Source organism: Heterodontus francisci, chromosome 22, assembly GCF_036365525.1.
Source record: "Heterodontus francisci isolate sHetFra1 chromosome 22, sHetFra1.hap1, whole genome shotgun sequence".
NCBI classification, from domain to species: domain Eukaryota; kingdom Metazoa; phylum Chordata; class Chondrichthyes; order Heterodontiformes; family Heterodontidae; genus Heterodontus; species Heterodontus francisci.
In genome coordinates this window covers 64674004-64696589 of record NC_090392.1, presented here as the reverse complement: position 1 = coordinate 64696589, position 22586 = coordinate 64674004, and the positions used below count along the sequence as shown (strand labels likewise).

At 42.8% G+C, this 22586-nt stretch overlaps 1 long non-coding RNA gene across 1 annotated transcript in view; it reads right to left on the bottom strand.

The window, feature by feature from the left end:
- Nucleotides 1–21798, bottom strand: part of LOC137381631 (uncharacterized) — a 41017-nt gene extending 19219 nt beyond the window's left edge. The window contains exon 1 of the long non-coding RNA XR_010977201.1: nt 21720–21798. This is a non-coding gene — a long non-coding RNA (uncharacterized lncRNA). The remainder of the gene's footprint in view (nt 1–21719) is intronic.
- Between the last annotated feature and the right edge of the window lie 788 nt (nt 21799–22586).

Here is a 22586-nt window from a genome sequence, read left to right as displayed (position 1 = left end):
AATTGAGGCTTTCAAAAGAGAACTGGATAATTACCTGAACAGAAAAATATTGGATGGCTATGGGGAAAAGGCAGGGGAGTGGGACTAGGTGAGTTGCTCTTGCAGAGAGCCAGCACAGACAAGACAGGTCGAATGGCTGCCTCCTGTGCTGTAACCATTCTGTGATTCCATGATTGATTAAAAGCCATACCAACGTCCTCTGCCTCCACACCTAGGTTACCCTTATGGTCCCGAATAGGCCCTACACTTTCTTCAGTTATCCTCTTGCTCTTTATATATTTATAAAAAAATCTTTGGATTTTCCTTGTTTTTTTGCCAACATTTTTTCATGCCCTCTCTTTGCTTTCCTAATTTCCTTCATAATTTCACCCCTACACTTTTTATTCTCCTCTAGGTTTTCTGAGTATTGAGCCTTCGGTATCTGTCATAAGCTTCCCTTTTTTTCTTTATCCTCTCCTTTAAGCCCCTTGACATCCAAGAGGCTCTGGATTTGTTAGTCCCATCCTTTCTCTTTAGGGGAACATATTTGCTCTGAACCCTCACTATCTCTTCCTTGAATGCCTCCCACTGATCTGGCACTGATTTACCTTCAAGTAGCTGTTTCCAGTCCACTTTAGCTGAATCACATCGCAGCTTAGTAAAGTTAGCTTTTCCCTAATTAAGAAGTTCTATTTCTGGTTTATCTTTGTCCTTTTCCATAACTACCCTAAATCTAACTAAATTATGATCACTTCCATCGAAGTGCTCCTCACCAGGTAAACCCTTCCAACTGCCCAGCTTCTAAGTCCAGAACTGCCCCCTCTCTTGTTGGGCATGTTACATACTGGCTAAAAAAGTTCTCCTGATTGCATTTTAAGAATTCTGCTACCTACAGCCAATGAAGTACTTTTGAAGTTGTAATATAAGAAATGCAGCAGCCAATGGACACAGAGCAAATTCCCACAGACAGCAATGTGATAAAGACCAGATAATCTGTTATTGGGATGTTTGTTCAGGGGTAAACATTGGCCAGTACACCAGGGATAACTCCCCTGCTCTTCTTTGAAATATTGCCATGGGAGCATTTACATCCATCTGAGACGGCAGACAGGGCCTCTGTTTAACGTCTCATCTAAAAGACAGCACATCTGACAGTGCAGCACTCCCTCAGTATTGCACTGGAGTGTAAGCCTTGATTTTTGTGCTCAATTCTTGCAGTGGGATTTAACCTAGACCCTTCTGACTCAGAGGTAAGAATGCTATCGACTGATCCACAGGGGACACTTCAAATTTATGTCCCATAAAATTTGCTCTAAAATGAAAAAAAAAGATTTTTTTTTATTGCAGAACACAAAGTTCTTAAGTCTTGTGAATGAGTGTTTAATAAATGGCAAGGATTGCAAGTGGAAAACTAATGTTTAATGCCAGCTATGGGATAAAGGTGATGTTTTTCCCTATTTGAAAAGAAGCTCAATGAATTGTACTGGTGATGATTTCCCCCATTTTCAGCGAAATAATCTTGATATCATTTTATTTTTGATGCTTCCACTCAACTTGAGCCACAGTTTTGGATACTCTGCAGGTTGCTTTCAGCTGTAATAGTAGTAATGTTTTAATTTTAGGTTTATTAACAAGAGAAATGTATGAGTTTAATAGAGATAATCAGCTTTGACTCTGTGACGATTGGAATAACATGTTTCCTCCATCAAGATTCAATATCAAAGTATCTATCTTATTTCCAATTGTAATATATGGATATATGCTATGTAAAGGAAACACAATAGGGATCAATAGTTTATTTTGCTTATATTAGCAATTTCCATTGTGTATTCTATTTGTATAGTAGACTCCTTTTTATTACCACATCTTAGAATCCTTTAACTAATTGCTTCTATTAAACAAACACAATTTGGAGTATGCGTCCTGATTCAGATTGATAATAACATGTCACATAAATACTGAAGAACGAATGTCATCAACCCACCAATAATGCAAGGTTTGCACTAACTGCATTCGATTATCTTTTCCATGCATTACCTATTTCTAAAGCAGCAAATACTAAAACAGAATTAGCAGTATAATATTTGTAAATGACGTCCTCGTAAATGAACTCCTTATGATTCAGTTTGTGGCATTAGGATAAGCTTATTCACAATCTATTCAATTATGTTTTCTATGCCTTACCTGTTTCTAAAGCAACAATTACGAGAAAAGAATTAGGAATATAATACTTGTCAAACTACAGTGAATTTTAAGTTAGTTTATTTGCATCAAATCTGATTAATACTTTTGTTTGTATTGTAAATCCTTGATTTTGAAGGCTTAAAATTTGACCACAGCACTGAGATTAATTTCTACAGCTCCGCTTCTTTCATTATCCCCAAACCTCCTGGGACTCTGTCAACCCCTATATAACCTCTGACCTTTTGACCTTCCCTTTGTGGGGGGTTCAAGCAGCTTCCTCTCAAGTGTGACGCCTTATCACTTTCTGGGTGGCAAGATTTGGAACATCATTGAATAGAGTTTATTGTTTGTTTAAATACATTTGTGTATTAGAAAAAAGGCTAAATCTTCCCATGTACTTTCTTATCAGATGTCCTATTTCCCTATCTCAATCATGATAGTCATAAAATTAAAAAAAGTACCAAGACATGGAATGAGAGAAAAAAGCCATTGGGCCAATCAAACTCACTTCTTCCACAGATCATCTACAAATCATCCATGGACTCTACCTACCTAATTAATCTACTGATGGGAGTGTTTCACATAAATAGCCCTGATTTCTAAAGGTAATGAAGCAAAATTCCAGAATATTTATCTATGTCCTCAATTTCACAATTTAACTCTGGCCTACTTCAAAGCCAACATTCCACTTTCGGCTCTGGCAATGAATCCCTGAAACCTCTAATCAGATATGCAGTTTTTTTTTGACAGGATTAACTGCCAAATCATTAATTGCTGTGTGCATCTGTTCCATGTATCTACCACTTTGTGATTAAAAAGTTTCTTCTAATCTATATTCTCACTTGAGGCTGTTTAATTCTACCACCGTTTCCACTAGTTACGTGCCAAGATCAGAATCAAATAGGGATGGGCAAAAATTGCCAGCAACCTGCACAACCTGAGAATAAATTTTAATCATTGCCATAGAAGCAAGGGACCTGAAAACTCACAAGTGGCTACTCCAGCAGGAGTGTAATGGAGGCCTGGGATTTTGGCTTGGATATTACTCTCAGTGGTGAAGGAACATTTCTCGGCATTCACCTCGCTGACAGCTGCCCACAGGCTTTTTGTGGGATTGTCAGCGGAGAGTTCCCCTAATTCAGCGTCTTTTACAGTACAGGGCATTTATGGCATCAGTGAACAGGGCAAGCAACACAAAGGCACTTTAACCAATCTGGTTGAAGAAGGCTTACTGAGACATGCAGGTCCAAACCAGGAATTATAAAGCAGGAAGCATAAATTAGATTTAAATGAATACAGAAACTGAAATAAAGTTTGGTAAATACAGATAGGATTAAGGGGGAGAGATAAAAAAGAGACAGAAAAATAAAAAAATACTTTATTTTTTGGTAAGTCTCCAACAACTTTCTTCCAATGGAATGAGACTCCACACTTGTAAAATTAATTTTTGGGGCCACACAGATTGCTCAGCAGTAATCACACATTAAAAACTCACTTAGTCCCGAATGCAATATCTTTTTTTCAACCATTCGTAGTGTAGAACTAATAGGCAAGGACAGAAAGTTTGCAATCATTCCAATGCTGAGTTTACTGGCAATGGCTTCAACAACACATCCTGTGGAGGAGCAGAGTATCTCTGACAGAAACTTCGGAATTCCGTTTAAATGCGCATGTGTGTACTCCAGAAGTTTCTCTCAGATTTCCTCCATTATAATTGTGAGCATTGATAGTCTTATTGTTTCTCTCATTGCAAATTCTGAGCCAGTGGGCTGCATTTTAAGAATCCACCACCGATGTAGGCCTGCATGGGCACTGCGTCATGGAGCTGCTGCGATTTCAAACGTGGCGGCTCATTAGCATGGCTGCGGCACCTGCCCCCGCGATGACATGGAGGGGGCGGGCGAGCCTCTGCAGGCAACGGTGTCCGGCGCCAATGCGTAGGCGCTGGCGCCATTTTTAAAGGTCTTACAACCCTCAACGGACATTTAAAAATTAAAGTGACAAGTAAGTAAAATTTCCACAAAACAGATTTCAATGACCTTTAAATGAATTTTCCCACACCCCCAATGGCATTTCCAGACATTTGTACCCGGTGCTCCCCCGGAATTCGAATATTGACAATTTGACCTTCCCCCCCACCTAAAATTTAGCAACTTTGCCCTTTACCCGTTCTCATCACCGCACCCCCCGACCAATCCGCATTGTTGTTACCTTGCTCCCCCACTCCTGCACCGAGAGAAAAATCCTCCTTCCCCCTCCCCACAGGTGTCACGCCATGTTTCCCCAAACAGGGATTTGAAGGCATGGCATTGTCAGTCGTCCGAATGAAGATAGGTGTGGCGATTAAGGGGGCGACGGGACCCTCATTAAATCAGGTATGTAAATTAGTTTATATATTGAAATGGGGGGTCCCGTCGCCGAGCAGCAGGGAGCCGCTGCGAGGTCTCGTCACCGCTGCCAGGATCGGTGGCAGGCCTCCGCCCCACTGATCATCATTGCCGCCCCACCAACGTTCCTGACGGCGGGGGGCTTTAAAATCCAGCCCATAATGTTTCTGAGGGCCCTTGTCTGGCTTGGAATCTGCATCTACTCCAAACTTGGTTCCCTCTTAGCTGGCGGTATGGACTCCCCATACTGGGAGTTATTGCTCCCTCACCCTCAATGCTGCATGCTGTGTTTGAAGGCCCATGCAGAATGACATGAGGCACACTGGCCTTCTAAAGTGTGCAAGAGGGCCCTACTGTGGTCCACATCAGGTTTAGGGCCTGGACTCCCAAAAATGAAAATAGAAATTTTTAAAACGCCATACTGACACAGATGGCCTCTGGGGTGGGGGTCACGATTTTCTGCATTCTGGGGAGCAAGGCACTCAAGCAGTTTCCTTCAAGTTTCCAGATCTTTGGTGGGGAAGCTGCACAGATGAGCTCCCACACCGCTGAAGGTCCATTCATTGAAGACCCCCCTGATCCTGTGAACATTGGCGGAATCAGCAGTGGAATTCCGTGACAAGTCCAATCCAGACGCAAGTGCTGGGATTGATCTCCTATGCATCCTCAGGGGCCCAGATTGCATACAATATTTCAAATGTAGCTGGTCAAATTACTTTTAGATTTGCCCCAATGTTTGATTAGACTTGATACCAGCTCCTCACCAGCTAAAAACCTCTAGCAAATGATCAATGATAATGCCCAAATGATTATTCTCACTTAATCAGAAAGGGATACAAACTGCATCTACTAACCAGCCTCCATATTTCAGATGAGATGTTAAACTGAGGCCCCGTCTACCCTCTCAGGTGGATGTAAAAGATCCCATGGCACTATTCGAAGAAGAGTGGGGGAAATTTTCCTGCTATTTTGGCCAATGTTTATCCCACAACCAACTTCACTAATACAAATTATCTGATTATTAATCTCATTGCTGTTTGTGGAAGCTTTCTGCGTGCAAGTTGACTGACACGTTTCATACATTATAAGGCATCCAAACTTCAGAAGTATTTCATTTGTTGTAAAGTGCTTTGAGACATTCTGAAGTTGTGAAAGGCACTATTGAAATGCAAGTTCTTTCTTTCTTAAGGTATGGGAAAGAAATGGTGCATGTTACAGTATGAATTTAATTTTTGATCTGATAATTTAGCAAGGATCACACCGCCTAACATATTATGACCCTAAAAGCAAATGTTTAAGTTATCCATTTAAGAAAACATGTATAGGGATTGTATTTGTGATTCAGCAAATATGAGCTTTGAACAAACATCATGATTAGTAGGGTCTCCATTTACGAAGATGCACAGTGCTATTCTCATGTTTATCTTAATTGGTTTTATGCCGTTAAGTTTAAAAAAATAAAACCGGCTACAGCTTTATATATTTTTGCCTTTCAGGAGGTGGGTAGAAGGGAGGGTAGATGTATGGAAGTCTCCAACACAGAATGAGGGAAGCACATATGTTTGTGATGGGCTTTTTATGTCTGAAGTACAATTAGTCATTCTCTAGCCTTTTCATTTGGATTAGTGTGGGTGATATAGCAGTGATTATTAGTTTTGGCAGTGGTGCATGTTACTTGTGAACTACTGACCAAAAGCTTGTGCTGGAATGAATCACACTCAACAGTACAAATATGTTGTTAGCTTGCTCTCAAACTGACCCAGCAATATTTTTTCAGATTTTTTTTTTTTACAGGCAACATATACATGATCAAACACGCATCTTTCTCAGAATCTAAAAATCCTCTCTTGTCCTCTAGGTTAAAAATAGTAATTCTAATATTCCAGCAAACACACAATCACTGAATATGACAAGATTTTTTCAGGCAATATGAATATCGATATACTATACTTAATAACAGGATTTAATAAGAACGTCTCAGTGTAATTCTATTCTCTCACTTTCCACTTTTCTTTATGTAAAAGTACTAGCTACAAGTAAGAGACACGCTAAATTTAAAATGCTAGCTACCTCTACTGAATAATTTTGCACTTTTATGTGAAAATTCAAAGTTGAGCCAATTTGGATCAATTTGGGTTGGCTTGGCTCTTTAATTAATGGTCAAATGCATATATAGAAGTGCAGAATATCTCTTTATGGGATTTTCCTTATTGAAGGTCTCCCTGACAAATTGCTGCTTGCAGCTGGAATGATTTCATCAAAGAAAGGATACAGCACCTTTCACAACCTTTACAGCTCATGAAATACTTTTTGATATGTCATTACTGTTACAATGTAAGAAAGTGCAGCAGCCAATTTTCACACAGCAAGGTCCCACAAACAGTAATGAGACATATGAACAGATAATCTGACTTAGTGATGTTAATTGAGAGATAAAAATTTGTTAGGACACTGGGAAACCTTCCCTCCTTTTCTTTGAATAATGCCATGGAATCTTTCACATTCACCTGAAGGGCAGATGGGGTCTCGGTTTAACATCTCATCTGAAAGATGGCAGTACTGACAGTGCAGCGCTCACTCAGTATTGTATTGAATTGTCTGCCTAGATTTTGTGCTCAAGTCTCTGGATTGGGTCTTGAAACAACTCCCTTTGGAACCAGAAGGGAGAGCGCAATCACTGAGTCACATCTAACACCAAACGCTGAAGAAAATTCTCATCACCATTGCTTTTTCACACTCATATTCCTTTGGCAAAGAAAGGCCTGGTCTGGCTTGTAAAGTTCTCCTGAACTTCAATCAGTCTATCTCTATATTTAGCTGCCATTGAGAAAGCCAACTGTTAGTTCTTCTCACCTTCTGTGAAGCAGTATCACACCTTTTTGTAACTATGTTTTTTTCTGATTAATGGAAGAGATTATTATTATGTTTTTGAACAGAAATAGGTATATCATACATTTAAGTGTTCAAAAACAGAACCATCTTATAACAGAGAGTTTTCTATCAAATTCAATTTACAGAAAATGGTACTGTCAGTTACCCAGTGGGCTTTTTACATTTAATTTAGGAGTACTACCTAATTTTACGTTATTTTCGAGAGTATTCTTTTGTAGGGAGGGACCTCTTCCCTCGCTAAAATATGAAATAAGACATTTTAGAAAGTGTGGTCATGAGCTTGAATCTTACTCTTTCGTGGCACAGTTCAGTGGTGCATCAAAACACTGCGCCACCGAGCCACCTTAATTCAAAACAACAGTTCCCCTCATGCACTTGTGTTTCTTTTGTTGAGGCAGTGTTTTGAAGTATATCTTGGTTCAATAAATACCTGGCAACCTATATTTTCTCCATTATGCCGGAATTGTGAACGAGCGCTCAAAGTTCAGTCTCAATGTGAGGTCGAGTTTGAAGCCAAGTTCTAACCGGACTATCCAATTTTCTGAATAGTTTTGTTTTCCTGAAGATAAACTCCTAATTGTCAGAAACCACATACAATTGAGTTTGACCACCCAAGTTGCCTAAGCAGACAGAATCTCAAAGATCATTCCTGGCTGGCATTAGTTCCATGACATTCGGGGAGCCTGGGGCAAAGAAACTTAAGATTGTGTTGTTTTTTTGTGATGTTCTGTAATTCCAGCACACTTAAACTTATAATTTGCTGTGTTTACTGCTCTAATCTGAATTTTTTTTATAATAAAAGCAGCTATAATACTTGTGAATTCCCAGGGATTACTGGTCAATTGCAATGACACAGAGGATAGGGTTTCCAAACACTTGTTGGGTTTCATTAATAACAAGTGGACAGGATATGTAACTTGTTCTGCATGATCTTATTATAAATAAAAACTAAAAGAATCTTCTGAATCCCACAAGAGTTTTGAATAAAGCATTCTCCAGGGTAATTAATGCAATTTGGTCACGATATTTGGTGATACACGTACTATGGGTATTGTTTGAAAACAGGCATAGATTTGCTTGTCTATTGAATAGGTATTTAATAAAGAATAAAGGTTAAGAAAACAAAATTCTTAATGGCAGGTTATGCGATGAAGCAGAGGGTTATCCATATTTGTAAAAATGGCACGAAGTGAATTATAATGATAATTTTCTCATTATCAGTGAATATATTGTTGCACCCTGTCATTTTTCTACCCAAAGTATAACACGATAGCTGACATCTTTCCAAACATTGTTCAGCCCTGAGTAAGAATGAGTTTAATTTCAGAAAGATTGAAATGAGCAATATATAATTTAACAGCACTGATTGATTTTTAATCCTATGAAAGCAGTAGTAGCATATATTTTCCACATTCAGAATATACACAAGGCAAAGCATCCATTTCATTTTGGACTATGGTAAATGAAAATGAGTTGTAGAGATTATTGAACCAGTGATGGTGAATAACAAGATACAATTTATTGGTGTGAAGACAATTTCAATTTTTACTTTATACATTCAAGATTTCATACAGTCATGGTTAAATTGGTTAGACCACAAAAATGGGTGAGGGGATCGTGATGTGTGATTGAACCGCGCCCATTCAGTGGAATGCAGGCAGCATGCCAACTTCAGCTACCTGCTCACTATAATGATTTCTGTGTGCAGCCAGCGCTAACTGTGCTCTTCATTGGCTGCGTGCATCAGCAGGGGGCCCTACTTTCTAGCACTATTTAAAGCTACTCTTCACCTCTTAAAGGGAAGGTGTTGAAGTCATTGGGAATAGTGTGCTGTGCAACAATCAGCAATGGCTGACCATGGGAGGGGGCTCTTACAGGAAGGTTTTCAGATGCTGCACTGGAGGTCTTAGTGAAAGTGGTCGAATAGAGGATAGATGTCCTATATCTTCAGGGGGTGGGGTTGGGCATGTGGCAGAGCCCTCCAAAACATGCTCCCCTCCAACACATGCTCAGACATTAGAGGCAAGTGATATTGGAGGAGGTCAATGCCAGGAGTGTAGCTCCAAGAATGTGGATGTGGTGCAAGAGGAAGTTTAATGATCTCATACGAGTGGTCAAGGTCAGTGAATGCATCTTCAAATGCCCTATCGTACCAACTGCACCACAAGCATCAGATACTGCTCAATTCGTAAGATCCCCATCGCTCACCTACCAACAATTTCCATCAATCAGGACAGAAACCAAACATTCAGATGCTTCAACTCACTCACTTATCATTGCTACAAACCTCAAACCAACACTGCTAGCTGTTCAACCGTGACAGTCACATCACCCGCCCAGATTGCATGACACTCACTGACACACTTCCCTCTGTCTTTCAGGAGAAGGTGACCTACAACCGGAAGCAGCAGGAACTAACCAGAGGGGGAGAGGTGAGCCTGCATCTTCTACCCCCCCCATGAAGAAGACGGTGCTGGCCAGTATGGGAAGGGTCATTGGTGAGGCCGTGGCCAGCAGTGGAGCTGAAGCCAGTGAAGATGAACGTATCCACATACGCACTTCTTATTTTCTTCTCTCCCCACAAACAACCCTACCCTTGTTCCTTTCTCCCTTCACATAGTCAAGAACTGAAACCCTCCCAGGCAATGGAGGAAGAGCAAGAAGTTAGTGAAGATGAAGAAGTATCCTCACTTGATTTCGCAGTCACAGCCACCAGCTCACAGTGTACGTAACTTGGTGTACGAGACAGAGGCAGGATCTGCAGGCAGTGAGACACCGAACACGATTGGGTGGTAGCCAGGGCAGGGAGCAAGGATTGTGCATGTGGCAACTCACTGGGGTGGTGGGGTGTGGGGTGCTACCTTGCAGCACAAGCAGCATCTAACCAATGCCTGAGTGCTGCAATGGAAGCTCAGACCACTGCTGTCACGACTCTGGACACAAGCGTGCAAAGTGGCTTCCAGGGCAACACAGCACTCCTGAAATCTGTTCTTCAACAGATCTGCTCGCTAAAGACCTCCAAGGATATTGCCTCCCGCTGAGTGCTTTTCATCGCCCTCCTCCTCCTCCCTCTTCCAGCAGCTTGTCCTGCTTTGCATGGCCCCTGTTCATCTGCCAGTCATCTTCAATGACAAGAGCAAGGCGGAGTCTACTGGTTCATCCATGCCTTGGAACAACTGATCTATGTACAAGACTTTATATCAGCACAAAAGCACTTCAGCACCAGCCAGACCATTCCCTGCACACTATTCAACATGGAACCAAACAAAGAAAGCATCCAAAACTTGTTAAATTGCAATAACAACCAAAAGAAATAAATGATCAATTAACCTGTAAGTAGTTGGTGATCCCTTGAAGAAGGAAAAAGCTATGAATTGGTGGGATAAAGTTATAAATGTGCTACGATTTCTTGTTCACAGCTGGTTGTATCTCCTCATGGTCCCACTGGAAACCGTGTGGTTGAATTTTAGTCTTTTAGTCTAAGTTTTAATTTCTGTTTGAACTGGGATTTTAGATTGATTTGTAACTGCGCTGGCTAAACGACATGCATCCAAAAATCACTTTGGTTTGGTGACGGTCTATAGAGATCATAATCCCTGCAACGTGGGGTATTTAAGATTATTAAAGATTATTTAAGATTATTAAATGGACAGCCTGTCGGGGTTGAATTCTTCTGGGTGGGATAGGAACTGAGTCAACACCAACTCGCCTTCACCCATTTTCCTTCAGTGACTGAAGATGTTGAATGCTTTAAATGCTTTTGCTCTGAGGAAGCTAAAGCTGCCTCTATCGGCTTAGTGTTGGCCATTTTAATATCCTCATGCACACAAGCCTGTGAGAAAGATTTTATACTCCTTTAAAAAAAGCATATTAGGATTAACAAATTGGACATTTTAAAAAAAGAGTGGATTCTCATGCTCTACCTAATAGAGTGCCTTTCACATTGTCATGGAATGAGGTGATGATACTTAGTAGCTTTGGTGGACATCCGATCTTTTCTAGTAGTCTGAAGAGACCACGTCTGCTGACGAGGTCAAAGGCTTTGGTGAGATCAATATAAAAGGCACAATTCAGCATAGCGGTGCCTCATCAGACCCCTTTCCTATACTGAGTGGCGTGAAACAGGGCTGTGTTCTTGCACCTACACTGTTGGGGATCTTCTTCTCCCTGTTGCTCTCACATGCGTTTAAGTCTTCAGAAGAAGGAATTTTCCTCCACACAAGATCTGGTGGCAGGTTCAACCGTGCCCGTCTAAGAGCGAAGTCCAAAATACGGAAAGTCCTCATCAGGGAACTCCTCTTTGCTGACGATGCTGCATTAACATCACACACTGAAGAGTGTCTGCAGAGATTCATCGACAGGATTGCGGCTGCCTGCAATGAATTTGGCCGAACCATCAGCCTCAAGAAAACGAACATCATGGGACAGGACATCAGAAATACTCCATCCATCAATATTGGCGACCACGCTCTGGAAGTGGTTCAAGAGTTCACCTACCTAGGCTCAACTATCAGCAGTAACCTGTCTCTCGATGCAGAAATCAACAAGCGCATGGGAAAGGCTTCCACTACTATGTCCAGACTGGCCAAGAGAGTGTGGGAAAATGGCGCACTGACACGGAACACAAAAGTCCGAGTGTATCAGGCCTGTGTCCTCAGTACCTTGCTCTACGGCAGCGAGGCCTGGACAACGTATGTCAGCCAAGAGCGACGTCTCAATTCATTCCATCTTCGCTGCCTCCGGAGAATCCTAGGCATCAGGTGGCAGGACCGTATCTCCAACACAGAAGTCCTTGAGGCGGCCAACATCCCCAGCTTATACACACTACTGAGTCAGTGGCGCTTGAGATGGCTTGGCCATGTGAGCTGCATGGAAGATGGCAGGATCCCCAAGGACACATTGTACAGCGAGCTCGTCACTGGTATCAGACCCACCAGCCGTCCATGTCCGCTTTAAAGACGACTGCAAACGCGACATGAAGTCCTGTGACATTGACCACAAGTCGTGGGAGTCAGTTGCCAGCGATCGCCAGAGCTGGCGGGCAGCCATGAAGGCGGGGTTAAAGTGTGGCGAATCAAAGAGACTTAGCAGTTGGCAGGAAAAAAGACAGAAGCGCAAGGGGAGAGCCAACTGTGTAACAGCCCCGACAACCAATTTTATCTGCAGCACCTGTGGAAGAGTCTGTCACACTATAATTGGCCTTTATAGCCATTCCAGGTGCTGCTTCACAAACCACTGACCACCTCTAGGTGCTTACCCATTGTCTCTCGAGACAAGGAGGCCAAAGAAGAAGACGTAATAGAGTGGACAATTTTAATCAGGATGTCGTGTGCCCAAAGGATGGTGGTATTGTTCCGGGGACTCAAGTTCTTGATAATCTTACTTTTTATAATTAGAGCCTTAGAACATTACTCAAGGATAATTTTAAATGATTGTAGTAATTGCAACAATTTTGACACTTAAAATTTTAAATGATGACTTGCATGCAGGCGGAGGGACATATAATGAAAGACTCAAAGTGCCCTCGAAGGAGAATCGGATTGTGGATTGTCTAGTCAGGATCCATTACCCTAGTGATTATTTGAGGTGCACATCTTATCAGCAGGCTTTTAATTTGATTGGGTTTTTTGGGAAGCACCTTAAGAGCAAGCATTTTGTCAGGGCCATTTTTACCATCTGCGATAAATGTGGGATGGAGTGTGAGTATCACTCTATCACCTGTCACCACAGGAAATGTATTGGAAGGAAGCAAGATGATACAGTCGAGGGATTTCCATGCGTCATTTCTGGATTGAAGTTGAAGACACAAAGAGGGTTAGGTATACGTAATATGAAAAGAACTGAGAAGAACAAACTCCCATCCCACCACTCCCCCACTGGCCCACCCCCTCCCCCACCACCTCTTAGGTTAAGGGGCGGAAATCCTTATTGACTGAGCAGGAGGTGAAACTTCTTCTTTAGCTGCAAAGGAAATAAGAAAGCTGCCATAAATAACATCAATGTAATGGTTGGCAATGTCCTAACAATCAAGTCAAATAAACAAATTTCAGATAAAAGAAGATTGTCTGAGATTGTTTGCCTGATTTTCAAATGCTGGTGGGTTCGGGACTGGATATGGACGCAACTTAATAATTGCCATCCCGGAGGGTGTCTCTGGATCCCATCGCCTCAGGGACAGACTCTAATTTTTAAAGTGAGAATGAGAGGGAGGGAACAGGGGAACCCACCCGCCTCCAATTAACGGCCCATTAAACTCCTGGAGGAGCTTGTTAAGAGACTGGGGAGGTCAGGACTACGATTTTTAAATTGGATTCCGGCAAATCCAAACAGTCTGGTCACATTAGTGCACAAATGTTGGGTTCACAGCGGGGCAAAGAGAAACTTTTTTTTGAGGTTATGGGACCCTTGGGGATCTTGCAACAAATCATGTGCATTACCTTAGATTTGGATGGTTGAACAAGATCTTCGTCTTTTATGCTGCTGGCCCTCTAAGGAGCTGCCTGCTCTCATTGGCAAGGCAGTGGCATGCCCCATCATGGCTACCATCTGCCTTTGCCGCTCACCCTCTGCAGGCAGCTCCCGCCTCCTGGTTACGCTCGGTGCTGCTAATTGGGCGCCGAGCTCGCCTCCTACTGAATTAGGGCATTTACATTTCAAAATAGCTCACATGAACGATGTGGTTGAGGCGTGGGGTCAGGACCCAGATGTTAGCCGGCCATCGGGTTCCCAACCCCGTTTTGAAAATCCAGCCTGTAGCTCTCAGAATGAACATGGCCACAAATTCTACATCAACTCCTAGAGTCATAGAGTTGTACAGCATAGAAACAGGCCCTTCGGCCCACCGCGTCCATGCCGACCATAATGCCTATCTATACTAATCCCTGCCTGCATTAATTCCATATCCCTCGATGCCTTGCTCATTCAAGTACCTGTCCAGATGCCTCTTAAACGTCGCTACTGTTCCTGCCTCCACCACCTCCTCTGGCAGCTCATTCCAGATACCCACTATTCTTTGTGTGAAAATTTACCCCTTTGATCCCCTTTAAACCTCTTCCCTCTCACCTTAAATCTATGCCCTCTAGTTTTAGTCACCCCTACCATGGGAAACATACTCTGGCTATCTACCCTATCTATGTCTCTCATAATTTTATATACCTCTATCATGTCCCCTCTCAGCCTCCTTCGCTCCAGGGAAAACAGACCCAGCCTATCCAATCTCTCTTTATAACTCAAGCCCTCCAAACCAGGCAACATCCTTTTCTGCACCCTCTCTAGCTTAATGACATCTTTCCCGTAGTCCTATAGTGGAGATTCTCAAGGTTGTCTCAGATGAGGACGTAATATCTAACTGTGAGGAACAATTAGAGGAGTTCATTAATTCTACAATTAGTGAGCATGTAGCCCATTTGCCAAAATTAACAAGAAATGGCACGAATAATAAAGACTTGTTGGCTTTGATTGCTAGTGCTGAGCAATTAATTGAATACCTGGATCATGCAGATGGCAGAGGACAGGCCGTGAATTTGATCAGCTGCATTATGGATAATTTAAGAGTTAACAAAAAGAAAAAGAAAGCCAAAGGAAATTTTATTTTGCATCTTAATATGCCTCTTAACAATCATTTGAAAGACTCTTTTAACAACAATAGTGACCGTAGAAAATATTGTGAAAAAGAAATCCACTTCTAAAAAGATTCAGATAGAGAAGGCAAGAAGAGATTGGCAAGGAAAATAATGGGTGGTCCTGACCAAATAAACTGCCCATTAGATATCAGTGAGTTGGAATCATATTTTAAAAGTAAATTATCATATTTTAACAATGATGTAGACATAAGTAAGTTCATCCCTGTTGTAATAAAGCCAATAATAGTGGCTTGATGGAGGCAGTAAATGAATCAGAAATTAATGAGGCTATTGAAGATTTTAAAAATACCATCCCCGGCCCTCATAGCATGTTGGTTGAGGACCTTTTATGATTTAATCAGTACCAACTCTAATATTCTGCCAAGGATTTTTATACTTTGATTGAAAGCCCAAATGGTTCCTGACTTACTGAACATATTTCGAACAGATCTAATTCCCAAATCCGAAGATCTAGAGCTACTGAAGAATTTAGATAATTGGTGACCTATTACAATTGGTTCAATTTTACTCTCTTTTTAATAAGGTAATAGCTAAAAGATTGGTGAACGCAATTTATCTCAACCCCAGACAGAAGGGTTTTATTGCAGCAACACGTGGGTGCAATGTAAAAATTACTATCCTTAAAAACTGCCTCAAGGGGCAAAGAAAAATAAGAAGCATCTGGTTGATATTTTTATCGACCTTGCAAAAGCTGTCGATTCTGTTGGGCACAAGTTAATTTCAAAGAGCTTTCATCGTAAGGGATTGTGTATTAAATTCATTAGATTAATTGAAAATATGTATCTTAGTGCAACGACCAAGTTCGAGGCAGGTACAGGTAGGACAAATCCAATATATTTGTAAGGGCGTTAATCAAGGTGAACCCTTATCACTGTTGCTTTTTAATATGGTTATGGATATACTCCTCTGTACTTTGGAGGAAAATGGATCCAGCGTCAGACTGGGGAGCACAGCTAGATCTTTGAAGCTTTTGCCGACAATATTGCACTTCTAATGATTCCCACAGTGGTATGATCAAGAATTTGGCCATTTTTTAAATGTTTTGAAGGAAGACTGGCCTTGAAATCAAAGCCAGAAGAACTGAGGGTTTCCACATGACAACCAAAAACAAAACCTTCCTGTACAATTTAGAAAACAACTGGTCCTTGAAATGGTGAGGAGTTATCTTAAATTCCATCTGGTGACTTTGAGAAGTACCTTGGTGCCCAGGTTGAATGAACCTTGATCCTTGATCTAGGGTGATCGAGGATAAATGGGAGGTTAGGTTAAAGAGCTGTAGAGACAGCTTTTTACCTCCACCCCCACCCCCCTCGCACCTCCTTCCCCCCCACCCTCCTCGCACCTCCTTCCCCCCCCCCCCATCCCCTCCCCTCTCGCACCCCGTTCCCCCCCACTCGCTCACCCCCCTCGCTTGGAGCTCAGGGTCATTGCCTGACAAGTGGACTATAATACCTCACCAAACAGCACGACAAAAAAAGGAAAGAAGGCACCAGCCCTTCGTTTTGCAAGCTGGAACCAGAACTATGTGTCCTGGCCTGTCGGAAGACCTTACACAAATAGATGACTCTCAGAAGACCGCCATCATTAACAACGAGCTCAGTAGACTCAATGTGGACATTGCAGCACTTCAGGAGACATGCCTCCCTGCGAGCAGATCACTAAGAGAGCAAGACTACACCTTCTACCAGCAGGGTAGGGATCCAGAAGAACCAAGACAGCATGGAGTAGTTTCGGCATCAGAAACTCTTTGCTCAGCATGATAGAGCCACCTATAAATGGCTCGGAATGCATACTGTCCATCCGACTGCTCACTGCCTCTGGTCCAGTACAACTACTCAGCATCTATGCTCCAACACTCTGCTCCCCACCTGAAGTTAAAGACCAGTTCTACGAGGAACTCCATAATATCATTAGCAGCATCCCCAATACTGAACACCTGTTCCTGCTGGGGGACTTTAACGCCAGGGTTGGGGCCGACCATGACTCATGGCCCTCCTGCCTTGGGCACTATGGCATTGGAAGGATGAATGAGAATGGACAGAGACTGCTGGAATTGTGTACCTATCACAACCTCTGCATCACCAACTCGTTCTTTCAAACGAAACCCTGTTACCAGGTTTCATGGAGATCACATCATTGTCACCAGCTGGACTTCATCGTCACAAGGCGAGCCTCAATAAACAGTATTCAAATCACACATAGCTTCCACGGTGCGGACTGTGACACCGACCACTTCCTGGTGTGCAACAAAATTAGACTCAAACCAAAGAAGCTACATCACTCCAAGCAGAAGGGCTGCCCGCGTATTAACACTAACAGAATTTCTTACCCACAGCTGTCACAAAAGTTTCTTAATTCACTTGATAAAGCCCTTCAAAACACTCCTACAGGGGATGCAGAGACCAAGTGGGCCCACATCAGAGATGCCATCTATGACTCAGCAATGACCACCTTTGGCAAACATGAGAAGCAGAATGCAGACTGGTTTCATTCTCACTCTAAAGAGATGGAACCAGTCATAGCCGCTAAGTGCATTGCACTGCTGAACTACAAGAAAGCCCCCAGCGAGTTAACATCCCTAGCACTTAAAGCTGCCAGAAGCACCACGCAAAGAACAGCCAGGTGCTGTGCAAATGACTACTGGCAACACCTATGCAGTCATATTCAGCTGGCCTCTGACACCGGAAACATCAGAGGAATGTATGATGGCATTAAGAGAGCTTTTGGGCCAACCATCAAGAAGATCGCCCCCCCTCAAATCTAAATCAGGGGAAACGATCACTGACCAACGTAAGCAAATGGACCACTGGGTGGAGCACTACTTAGAACTGTACTCCAGAGAAAATGTTGTCACTGATACCGCCCTCAGTGCAGCCCAGTCTCTGCCAGTCATAGATGAGCTGGACGAACAGCCAACAAAATTGGAACTCAGTAATCAGAAGATCATAATAAGGTCATAAGAACTAGGAGCAGGAGTAGGCCGTCCGGCCCCTCGAGCCTGCTCCGCCATTCAATAAGATCATGGCTGATCTTTTCGTGGACTCAGATCCACTTACCCGCGCTCTCACCGTATCCCTTAATTCCTTTATTGTTCAAAAAGATATCTACTATAGCTTTAAAAACGTTTACTGAAGAAGCGTCGACTACTTCACTGGGCAAGGAATTCCATAGATTAACAACCTGGGTGAAGAAGTTCCTTCTTAATTCAGTCCTAAATCTGCTCCCTCTAATCTTGAGGCTATGCCCTCTTGTCCTAGCTTCACCTGCCAGTGGAAACATCCTCTCTGTAATGCCACTGATTCTCTAGCCAGTGGAAAAGCCCCTGGAAAGGACGGCATTACTCTTGAAATAATCAAGAGTGTCAAGCCTGCTATACTCTCAGCACTCAATGAACTGCTTTGCCTGTGTTGGGATGAGAGAGCAGTGCCACAGGTCATGCGCGATATCAATGCCAATATCATCACCCTCTATAAGAACAAGGGTGACCGCGGTGACTGCAACAACTAGCGTGGAATTTCCCTGCTCAGCATAGTGGGGAAAGCCTTCACTTGAGTTGTTTTAAACAGACTCCAGGAGCTGGCTGAGCGTGTCTACCATGAGGCACAGTGCGGCTTTCGAGCAGAGAGATCCACCATTGACATGCTGTTCTCCCTTCGCCAGCTACAGGAGAAATGCTATGAACAATGGATGCCCCTCTACATTACCTTCATAGATCTCACCAAAGCCTTTGACCTCGTCAGCAGACGTGGTCGCTTCAGATTAGTAGCAAAGATCGGATATCCACCAAAACTACTAAGTATCATCACCTCATTCCATGACACTATGAAAGGTACAATTCAGCATAGTGGTGCCTCATCAGACCCCTTTCCTATCCTGAGTGGCGTGAAACAGGGCTGCGTTCTCGCATGTACACTGTTTGGGATCATCTTCTCCCTGCTGCTCTCACATGCGTTTAAGTCTTCAGAAGAAGGAATTTTCCTCCACACAAGATCAGATGGCAGGTTGTTCAACCTTGCCCGTCTTAGAGCGAAGACCAAAGTACGGAAAGTCCTCATCAGGGAACTCCTCTTTGCTGAAAATGCTGCATTAACATCCCACATGGAAGAGTGTCTGCAGAGATTCATCGACAGGATTGCGGCTGCCTGCAATGAATTTGGCCTAACCATCAGCCTCAAGAAAACGAACATCATGGGACAGGACGTCAAAAATGCTCCATACATCAATATTGGCGACCAAGTTTTGGAAGTGGTTCAAGAGTTCACCTACCTAGGCTCAACTATCAGCAGTAACCTGTCTCTCGATGCAGAAATCAACAAGCGCATGGGAAAGGCGTCTGCTGGTATGTCCAGACTGGCCAAGGGGGTGTGAGAAAATGGCGCACTAACACAGAACACAAAAGTCCGAGTGTTTCAAGCCTGTGTCCTCAGTACCTTGCTCTATGGCAGCGAGGCCTGGACAATGTATGTCAGCCAAGAGCAACATCTCAATGCATTCCATATTTGCTGTCTCCAAACAATCCTTGGCACCAGGTGGCAGGACCATATCTCCAATGCAGAAGTCTTCGAGGCAGCCAACATCCTCAGCATGTATGCCCTACTGAGCCAGCAGTGCTTGAGATGGCTTGGCCATGTGAGCCTCATGGTAGATGGCAGGATCCCCAAGGACGCATTGTATAGTGAGCTTGTCACTGGCATCAGACCCACCAGCCGTCCATGTCTCCGCTTTAAAGACATCTGCAAACGCGACATGAAGTCCTGTGACATTGAGCACAAGTCGTCGGAGTTAGTTGCCTGCGATCGCCAGAGCTGGCGTACAGTTATAAAAGCGGGGCTAAAGAGAGGCGAGTCGAAGAGACTTAGCAGTTGGCAGGAAAAGAGACAGAAGTATAAGGAGAGAGCCAACTGTGTAAAAGCCCCGACAACCAATTTTATCTGCAGTGCCTGTGGAAGAGTCTGTCAATCTAGAATTGGCCTTTATAGCCACTGCAGGTGCTGCTCCACAAACCACTGACCACCTCTAGGCGTTTACCCATTGTCTCTCAAGACAAGGAGGCGAAAGAAGGTTAAAGAGCTGTACAGATAGCTTAAACCTAAACCTAAATCAGACAATGTAATCAAGAAAGCAGTGAAAAACATGTTACACCTGCTGCCCGGTGGATGGTTTTTTTATACATTAAGAACAGAAATGGAAGAATAGGTTTACCAAAATTAGTGACCCAAATTTCTGCTGAAGTTATCAGGAAGCTTGATGCCTTCAAATGGTCTCCCAATCCCATTATTATGGCATCATTTGTCTACAGCGGATCCAGTAATGTGAAAAGCATCAAATGACATAGAAATTTGAAGATCTCAAGGGAAGTTAAGGTCTTTGAAGAAGATTCTCGTAGGTCTTCTGGTACCAACCCTACTTTGACTGTTGAGGACTGCAACTGCATCGATGTGCCCTCTCAACTTTCATCAGTTAGACTTATGAAGAAGAGACTTACTGTGGATGAGTTTGCTAAATGGCCAAAATCGGATATCAAGGAGTTGGGCTTTCCTATTTTCACAATGATTTTATTTCCAACAATTGGATTAGTTTGAAGTATATAAACAATCACATTTTATACAGGCTCTTTTATTAATATCAAGCATCTACCCCACTAAGCATACATTGTCGTCAGGAAGAAATGGGCATTGTAAAGATTGTAGAAAGTACGGCTTCATAAATAAGGCCACATCCCACATTTCTAGGGAAGAGTTAATTTGTCAAAAACGGCAGGATTAAAAGGCACAATAAGATTCTCGAGCAATTGAAGGTCAAGGATGTGAAGTACGGCTGGAACATTTTCACCAAGCCGAGATTTAGATCATCTGATGGTGCACTTTGGAAACCAAAAATGATCTTCATTAGTGGTGGGGGTGTTGCAATACTGGATGTTACTGGCAGGTTTGAAGATAATAACAACTCTTTGGAAAAGATCTGCACCAAAAATGAAAAAAAAAAGAATCAAAAATATAAACATCCTGAGCCCTTGCTTAAGGACATAACCAAAGGTAAGAACATTATATTCTTTGGTTTCATCATTGGTGCCAGGGGCAAGTGGTTTAAACTAACCAATTCCCTTATGAAATTCTTCAATATTGAGCATTATAAAACCTTTGCCAGCCCAACCTCTAGGCTTGTGACACTGCTGATTCTTGAAATTTTACAAATACATATGGATATATAAGTGTTTGCGGCTCATAGGTTCCTTCTTTGTTTTACTTTTTAACTGATTTGTTTTTACAATTTATTTCATTTTAATTTTTAAACATGTTTATTTTAGTTTAACATTTTGGTAATACATGCCATTGTAACTGGTCTATTTTATATATTTTAATCCCTTGTATCAACACAATCAAATGATAAAAGGATTCCTAATTTTGAATGGTTATTGTCTTGTCTTCTCTGTTGTGGGTGTCTTCCATGCTTGGGGATAGTCTCTGGCTCTTCATTTGCCTTCTCAGTTTTTACCCATCCCTGTTTTGATTGCGACTTTTTATCCAGATATGACTACGTTGACAATCCATAACTTCTCAAGTCTCTTTTCACGACTGGGAATGGAGCGGCGGCTGTAAATAAAGAGTGGGGCTCAAGGCCCTCTTTCACTTACCTGGGAGTGGAGCGGCGGCTGGCGGACCTGCGTGGAACCTGATCCGGAACGGCGGCGACTCCCTGTGTCTCTCAATGCGCACTGAGACTCGAAAAGAGGAGAAAAAAACTTAGTGACATCATGGGAATTCTGCAAGGTGATTGGTTTGCTAAGTAACAGCTGTTAGTGCATTTAAATTGCTTAGAAAAGGGAAAGTTTTTTTTAACAAAACCTCAAGTGATAAGGTGAGTAGTACTACTTAATTTAGTGTAATTTATTAAGAACTTTAGATTGTATTGGGTAGTGTTTGGAGTAGAACAAGACCCCTAGTATAATTAGTATTTTTTAAAGGGAGTAACTAAATTAATTTAAAGGTAAATCATGGCAGGAGAGCTCGCACCCGTGGTATGCTCCTCCTGCGCTATCTGGAAAATCAGGGATGCTTCCAGTGTCCCTGACAACCATGTGTGCAGGAAGTGTATCCATCTGCAGCTACTGGCGACCCGCATTGTGGAGGTGGAGCTGTGGGTGGATTCACTGTGGAGTTTCCGCGATGCTGAGGACGTAGTGGATAGCACGTTTAGAGAGGTGGTCACACCGCAGGTAATGGCAGCACAGGCAGAAAAGGGATGGGTGACCACCAGGTGAAGTCATAGGTGCAGGCAGGTAGTACAGGAGTCCCCTGTGGCCATCCCCCTCTCAAAAAGATATACCGCTTTGGATACTGTTGGGGGGTTGGCCTCCCGGGGAAAGCAGCAACAGCCAGGTCTGTGGCACTAGGGATGGCTCTGCTGCACAGCAGGGGAGAATAAGGAGTGCAAGAGCCATAGTGATAGGGGATTCTAACGCAAGGGGTACAGATAGGCGTTTCTGTGGCCGCAAACGTGA